Source organism: Nematolebias whitei, chromosome 2 (assembly GCF_014905685.2).
Source record: "Nematolebias whitei isolate Nwh7 chromosome 2, NemWhi1, whole genome shotgun sequence".
Lineage (NCBI taxonomy): Eukaryota > Metazoa > Chordata > Actinopteri > Cyprinodontiformes > Rivulidae > Nematolebias > Nematolebias whitei.
Window position 1 is genome coordinate 50,289,823 of NC_056499.1, and position 7,766 is coordinate 50,297,588.

A 7,766-nucleotide genomic window follows, 5' to 3' on the forward strand; every position below is an offset into this window, starting at 1 on the left:
CTCCCACCAGACCCCACACTGTAAATAAACAAACACCTTTTGTACTTCTGTGTCCGAGTCTCTTTAGTTCGCCATTTGGGGTCAAACCTAAATTAACAATCATGTTAGAATGCTCCGGCCATTTCGACACCCAAGGCCAAACTAAAGAGAAACGCTTAGATCAGACTTTGTCTTCTCAGAGCGCATATATCGACCAACATGAACAAACAAACAAATCCTCTCTCAACAGCTGGAGCTTGCAAAATGGTTCACTCTGTGGGACAACAACTCACTACCTTGGTTCTGAAGGACTTAGTTTTGCCTCTCCAACCTGAAACAGTTCCACCTGCAAGCCCCACAAATGGACCTGAGCCCAACGTCCGTCCATCCAAACTCTTTGCGGGGGACCAAAAGATGTTCTGAGAAATATTGCTGCAGTGTGAACTTGCTTTTAGCCAAGCTCCAATAAGGTACTCGTCCGATTCAGCCCGTATTACGTATATAGTCAGTGCCCTTAAGGGTGAAGCTCTTCAGTGGGCTTATGCTCACCTTCGTTCCTGACCCATTGCATTACCATCGTTCTCCTCTTTCATTAAGGAGTTCCGGTTAGCATTTGACCATCCGCAGTTACAGGAGGAGGTTCAGCAAAGATTATTCACTCTCAAACAAGGTGCAAGATCAATCGCAGAGTTTTCCATCCGCTTGCGTGTAACTGCGGAAGACTCCGGATGGGGTAAAGTCGCACTCGCTTTTCTTAATGCACTTAATGACAACATTAAGCATCAAATTGCTACTCGTGAGTCACCCCTTGACTCAGATGAACTAATAAGTATGGCAATTTGAATCGATAACAGAACTAATTAACCTTTTTTTTTTTTTTAAATAGCACACCTTCTGGGATTTCCCTCCAGCCGGAAGTGGTCTGTCACTCTCAATGCTCCACAAACTGGAGCAGATCCAGGTGGGCTGGACTAGACTCTCTCAGGAAGAAAAGCAACGGAGAGTCATTGCCAATGTTTGTCTCTACTGTGGTAAGAGTGGCCACTATGTTAAGACCTGCCAGTTCTGTTTAAAAGGGAGGAAACCTCTGTAGTACAGGAGATACTGGTGGGTAATCTGACTTCCTCTCCTGAAAAGAACTTTTGCCTTTCTGCTATAATTTGTGTGGACAATAATAATTTCCCATTACAGGCCTTGGTCGGGGGAAGGAGCCTGAGCTGGTGTGTGAGGTTGAGAGGTTCTGGCTAGAAATAGTTGGACTCACCTCTACACATGGCTCTGGCTCTGGAACCAGTTTCCTTGAGAGGGGTTGGACACTCTTCCACTCTGGAGTTGCCCCTGGTGAGAGGCGCCGAGAAGAAGTGGGCATACTTATTTCCCCCCATTTTGGTGCCTGTGTGTTGGGGTTCACCCTGGTGAATGAGAGGGTGGCCTCCCTCTGCCTACTTGTGGGGGGACGGGTTCTGACTGTCGTTTGTGCTTATGCACCAAATGGCAGTTCAGATTATCCACCCTTTTTGGAGTCCTTAGAGGGGGTACTGGAAAGTGCACCTCCTGGGGACTCCCTTGTTCTGCTGGGGACTTCAATGCTCACGTGGGCAATGACAGTGAGACCTAGAGGGGTGTGGTTGGGAGGAACGGACCCCCTGATCTGAACCTGAGTGGTGTTCTGTTGTTGGACTTCTGTGCTTGTCATGGATTGTCCATAATGAACACCATGTTCAAACATGCTCTTGGCACCAAAGACACCCTAGGCCGCAGTTCGATGATCGACTTTGTCATTGTCTCATCTGATCTGCGGCCACATGTCTTGGACACTCGAGTGAAGAGAGGGGTGGAGCTGTCCACTGATCACTACCTGGTGGTGAGTTGGCTCTGATGTTGGGGGAGGATGCCGGTCAGACCTGGCAGGCCCAAAGGTATTGTGAGGGTTTGCTGGGAACATCTGGCAGAGTCTCCTGTGAGACAGAGCATTAACTCCCACCTCCGGGAGAACTTCGAACATGTTCCGGGGGAGGTGGGGGACATTGAGTCCGAGTGGGCCATGTTCCGTGCCTCTATTGTTGAGGCGGCTTACCTGAGCTGTGGCCACAAGGTTGTTGGTGCCTATCGTGGCAGCAACCCTCGAACCTGGTGGTGGACACTGGCGGTGAGGGATGCTGTCAGGCTGAAGAAGGAGTCCTATTGGGCCTTTTTGGCCTGTGGAACCCTGGAAGCAGCTGATAGGTACCGGCAGTCCAAGCGACATGCGGCTCGGGTGGTCGCTGAGGCAAAAACTCGGGCATGGGAGGAGTTCAGAGAGGCCATTGAAAATAACTTCCGCACAGCTTCGAGGCGATTCTGGTCCACCATCCGGCGTCTCAGGGGGGATAGCGGTACACCACCAACACTGTTTATAGTAGGAGTGGTGTGCTGCTGACCTCAACTCGGGATGTTGTGGGTTGGTGGGCAGAATACTTTGAAGACCTCCTCAATCCCACCGGCATGTCTTCCACTGAGGAAGCAGAGCCTGGGGACTCTGGGTCGGGCCTTCCAATCTCTGGTGCTGAGGTCACCGAGGTGGTTAAAAAGCTCCTCGGTGGCAGGGCCCCAGTGGTGGATGAGATTCGCCCAGAGTTTCTTAAGGGTCTGGATGTTGTAGGGTTGTGTTGGCTTACGCGACTCTGCAATATTGCGTGGACATCGGGGGAAGTTCCCCTGGATTGGCAGACCGAGGTGGTGGTCCTCCTATTCAAAAAGGGGGACCGTAGAGTGTGTTCCAACTACAGGGTGATCACGCTCTTAAGCCTCCCTGGTAAGGTCTATTAGGGGGTTCTGGAGAGGAGGGTCCATCAGATAGATTCAGGAGGAGCAGTGCGGTTTTTGTCCTGGTCGTGGAACCAGCTCTACACTCTCAGCAGGGTCCTGGAGGGAGCGTGGGAGTTTGTCCAACCAGTCTACATGTGCTTTGTGGACTTGGAGAAGGCATTCAACCGTGTCTCTTGGGGAACCCTGTGGGGGATACTCTGGGAGTATGGGGTACGGGGCCCTTTGATATGGGCTGTTAGGTCCCTGTATGACCGGTGTCAGAGCCTGGTCCTCATTGCCGGCAGTAAGTCGGGCTTGTTCCCGGTGAGAGTTGGACTCCGCCAAGGTTGCCCTTTGTCACCGATTCTGTTCATAACTTTTATGGACAGATTTTCTAGGTGCAGCCAAGGTGTTGAGGGGATCCATTTTGGTGGCCTTAGGATTACGTCTCTACTTTTTGCAGATGATGTGATCCTATTGGCTTCATCAGATCATGATCTACAGCTTTCGCTGGAGCGGTTCGCAGCCGAGTACGACACGGCCGGGATGAAGATCAGTTCCTCCAAATCTGAGGCCATGGTCTTGAGCCAGAAAAGGGTAGAGTGCCCTCTCCGGGTCAGGGAGGAGGTCCTGCCCCCAATTGGAGGATTTCAAGTATCTTGGGGTCTTGTTCATGAATGAGGGGAAAATGGAGCGTGAGATCGATAGGTGGATAGGTGCAGCGTCTGCAGTGAAGCAGGCACTGTACCGGTCTGTCGTGGTGAAGAGAGAGCTGAGTCAAAAGGCGAAGCTCTCAATTTACCGATCAATCTATGTTCCTACCCTCATCTATGGTCATGAGCTTTGGGTTGTGACCGAAAGAACGAGATCTCGGATCCAAGCGGCCAAAATGAGTTTTCTCCGCAGGGTGTCTGGGCTCTCCCTTAGAGATAGGGTGAGAAGCTTGATCATCTGGGAGAGACTCAGAATAGAGCCGCTGCTTCTCCACATCGAGAGGAGCCAGTTGAGGCGGCTCGGGCATCTGGTTAGGAGCCTCCTGGACGCCTCCCTGGTGAGGTGTTCCGGACATGTCCCACCGGGAGGAGACCCAGAGGAAGACCCAGGACACGCTGGAGGGACTATGTTTCTCGGCTGGCCTGGGAACGCCTCGGGATTCCCCGGAAGGAGCTGGCCCAAGTGGCTGGGAAGAGGGAAGTCTGGGCCTCCTGCTACCCCCGCGACCCGACCCCGGATAAGCGGAAGAAAATAGATGGATGGATGGATGGATGGAGGCCTTGATCGATTCTGGAGCAGAGCAAAATTTAATCAGCCTTGATATTGTATAGAGACTAAATATTCCATCTCTTTAGATTATCACATCAAGATTGCAACTCTTACCGTCTAGTCCATCGCCTCAGTTTCCCTTATGACCCAGTAACTCTTTCTGGTCCTTTCAGGTAATCACCATGAAAGTTGTCAGTTTTTTGTCTTCGGACCACCCAAATCACAACTCATACTGGGCTATCCTTGGCTAAAGAAGCACAACCCGTTGATTATTTGGAAAGACAATTTAATAGAAAGGTGGAGTAAGTCGTGTTCTGCCGAGTGTCTCCGTTCAACAGTCTCCCCCGGCTCATTCTCCTCCCCTGATATGGAAGAAACAGACCTTTCTAAAATGCCCACAACTTATCACTCTCTCACCCCTGTATTCAGCTAGCAAAGTGCCATATCATTACTTCCTCAAAAGGCTGTACGACTGCCCCATAGATCTCATTATAGGTTCTCTTTTACCCTCCAGCCGACTGTACAACCTGTCTGGACCTGAGAAAGAGACTATGAAGAGTTACATAGAGGAATCTCTGAAAACTGGCATCATCCATCCATCTTCGTGTCCTCTCGGTGCTGGGTTTTTCGCTGTGTCTAAGAAGGACAAGTCTCTGAGACCTTGCATCAACTTCAGGGGTTTGAACTGGATTACAGTAAAGAACAAATACCCCCTGCCACTCATTAACCCTGTGCATGACCAATTACAGGATGCCAAGATCTTCACCAAGCTGGATCTCCACAACGCACTTGGTTAGGCTCTGAGAAGGTGACGAGTGGAAGACTGCGTTCAAAACCCCCATCAGCCATTTTGAATATCTGATAATGCCCTTCGGGCTCACCAGTACTCATGCGGTCTTCCAGAATTTAATTAATGCCTGTATGTGAGGCTGATTCGCTGTGGTAGTGGTGGGGTGGGCGTGGGGATTTTGTTATTTTGTTGTATGTTTTTTTTCTTATGTGTGTTTATTCTAAAAACTAAAACAAAAAAAAAAGTTAAAAAAATGCTTTTTAAAATGTACTTAGGGGCACATGTGGCTGCGTGGTTAGAGCAGTCATCCTCCAATGGGAGAGCTGGGGGTTCGATTCTACAAGCAGTTACATGCTGAAGTGTCCCTGAGCAAGACACTCGGATCCTTTCAAATTCTTTCTGCTAACTACAACATTTTTGAGCTTTTGATAATTTCTTTCTGTTAATTTCAGCTTGTTATGCTCCTTTCAGCTATTTCTGCAAGTTTCAGATTTTCTACTATTTCAGCTACTATTTAGCTATTAGCTACTTTTAGCCTTCTCAACAAATTCCACATTTATTACACTCATTAAAAAAGAACTTAATTCAGCAAAAATGTGTTCTCTACACTCGGATGAGGAGCGAAACGTCTTCTGTTACAAATGAAGTCCAGTTGTTCTATTTCGTATAAGCTTCGCCCTTTAAGGCTGTCGCTTGGTGGGTTTATCCCGTTATGCGGAGCATTGCACTGAAAAATTTAGTCCACGCCCACCTGCTGTGCGGGCCCTACCCGGTCCGTATAAATTACGTTAAGAGCGGCAAATCGGCTCCCATTTTTTTCTTCAGCAAGCTAATAACACTGTCAGAAGAACAAAGAAGGAAAATTGTGTAGATGACCAACCTTTGTTAAGGATGCTTGGCCCGGCAGTCGACCTCCGGTCGTCCAGTGAGTTCTCCTCCCCGAGGAGAAGCTGACGAGCAGTCTTATTTCAAGGTAGGCGCCGAGGAATATTTCTCAGTGACAGGTCACTACACGCTGGACAACGCCATTGTAAGGATGGTACTTTTCTGTGGCCCGGTTTGTGTCTGTTTCCCTTGTGCTCCCTTATTAGTTCTATTAGTGCCACCTGTGTCTCGTCCCAGCTGTTTGTTATCACGTCTCGTCTTGTCCCTGTATTTAAGCCGTCCGTTCTGTCTTGTTCTTCGTCGGGTCGTCTTCGTTGGGTCTCCTGAGTCTTTCCCTGAGTCTTCCTGGTTCCTCGAGTTCCCCGTGTCTCTCGTGTCTCCTGAGTTCCCCGTGCCTCCTTCCTATATTCATGTAAGTTTTGCTGCCCCGTCAGCTTGTTATTTTGTACTTTCGTTTATCATTAAAACCCTATTTTTGTATTCCTGCTGAGTTGAGTCCCTGTTCTGCACTCTGGGTTCGCTCCTGACCACAAATCCTGACAGTACGACCCGACCAGAACAGAACCCAGTGGGCAGGGTTCTCTCTCGGCAACACTCACCTTTTTTCTTTTTTTCCTCCTCGTGCCATGATGGACGAGCTCCACTCCGTCCCTGTCCTTCCACCGTCCCACCGCCACCGTAGTGGCAGAAGATGGTTCCAGAGGCAGTCTGCGGCGACCGGCCCGGTCTCATCGGCCGAGCAGAACTTTAGAGCTGGTTCCGGTGTTTTCGTGGGAGCGGGGTCCGCCGCCTCACCTCCCAGGTTTCCGGTGGGGGCAAGATCCAGCGTCCCGCGGGAGCTCCGGTCCACTCCTGTTCGGTTCGGTGAGTCCGGTCCGGTTGACGTTACAGGGGCATGTTCTATCGCCTCACCTTCCAGGTTCCTGGTGAGGGCGGAATCCGGCCTCTCACTGCCACTCTGCGCCGCGGCTGTTCGACCCAGCCTGGCCGTACCTCCGGAGAGTATTCCTTGTGACTCCGTGGGGGCGTGTCCCGCTGCCTCACCTTCCAGGTTTCCGGTGAGGGCGGCACCCGTCACCACACCCACTCATAGACATTCCCTTTTTTCATTCATTTTCCCCTGAAAATATTTTTCATGTTAATCAGACCATTCTTGAACTATTTAATTCCGCTAAGAGAAACCCGTCCTCCTTTGATTTCGTTTTGTCCCAGATGGAGGATTTTTTACTTTCTATCTCTGGTCTTTCTTTGCTCCCCGAATATGATTTTTTATTAACTGAGTTAGAGACTCTAAAGACTCCTGTTTCAGCCATCCCTGAGGTGGACTCCACGCTGCACGCAGCCCCTGAGGTGGGTCCTCATCTCTCCTATTCCGAGGGGGTCCCGGCAGACACTCCTCATCTCTCCTATTCCGAGGGGGTCCCGGCAGATGCTCCTCATCCCTCCTATTCCGAGGGGGTCCCGGCAGACGCTCCTCATCTCTCCTATTCTGAGGGGGTCCCGGCAAACGCTCCTCATCTCTCCTATTCCGAGGGGGTCCCGGCAGACGCTCCTCATCCCTCCTATTCCGAGGGGGTCCCGGGGCAGACGCTCCTCATCTCTCCTATTCCGAGGGGGTCCCGGCAGACGCTCCTCATCTCTCCTATTCTGAGGGGGTCCTGGCAGATGCTCCTCATCTCTCCTATTCTGAGGGGGTCCCGGCAGACACTCCTCAGCTCTCCAAGTCTCCAGAGGGGTCGGCGCTCTCCAAGTCTCCAGAGGGGTCGGCGCTCTCCAAATCTCCAGAGGGGTCGGCGCTCTCCACTACCACTGAGGATTCGCCTCCATGGTCCTCCATGTTGTCTGCTGCAGAGCCACAGGCCTCTCCGTCGTCTGCTGCAGAGCCACAGGCCTCTCCGTCGTCTGCTGCAGAGCCACAGGCCTCTCCGTCGTCTGCAGCATCTTCCCAGGCCTCTCCGACAGCAGCAGCATCTCCCCAGGCCTCTCCGACAGCAGCAGCATCTCCCCAGGCCTCTCCGACAGCAGCAGCATCTCCCCAGGCCTCTCCGACAGCAGCAGCATC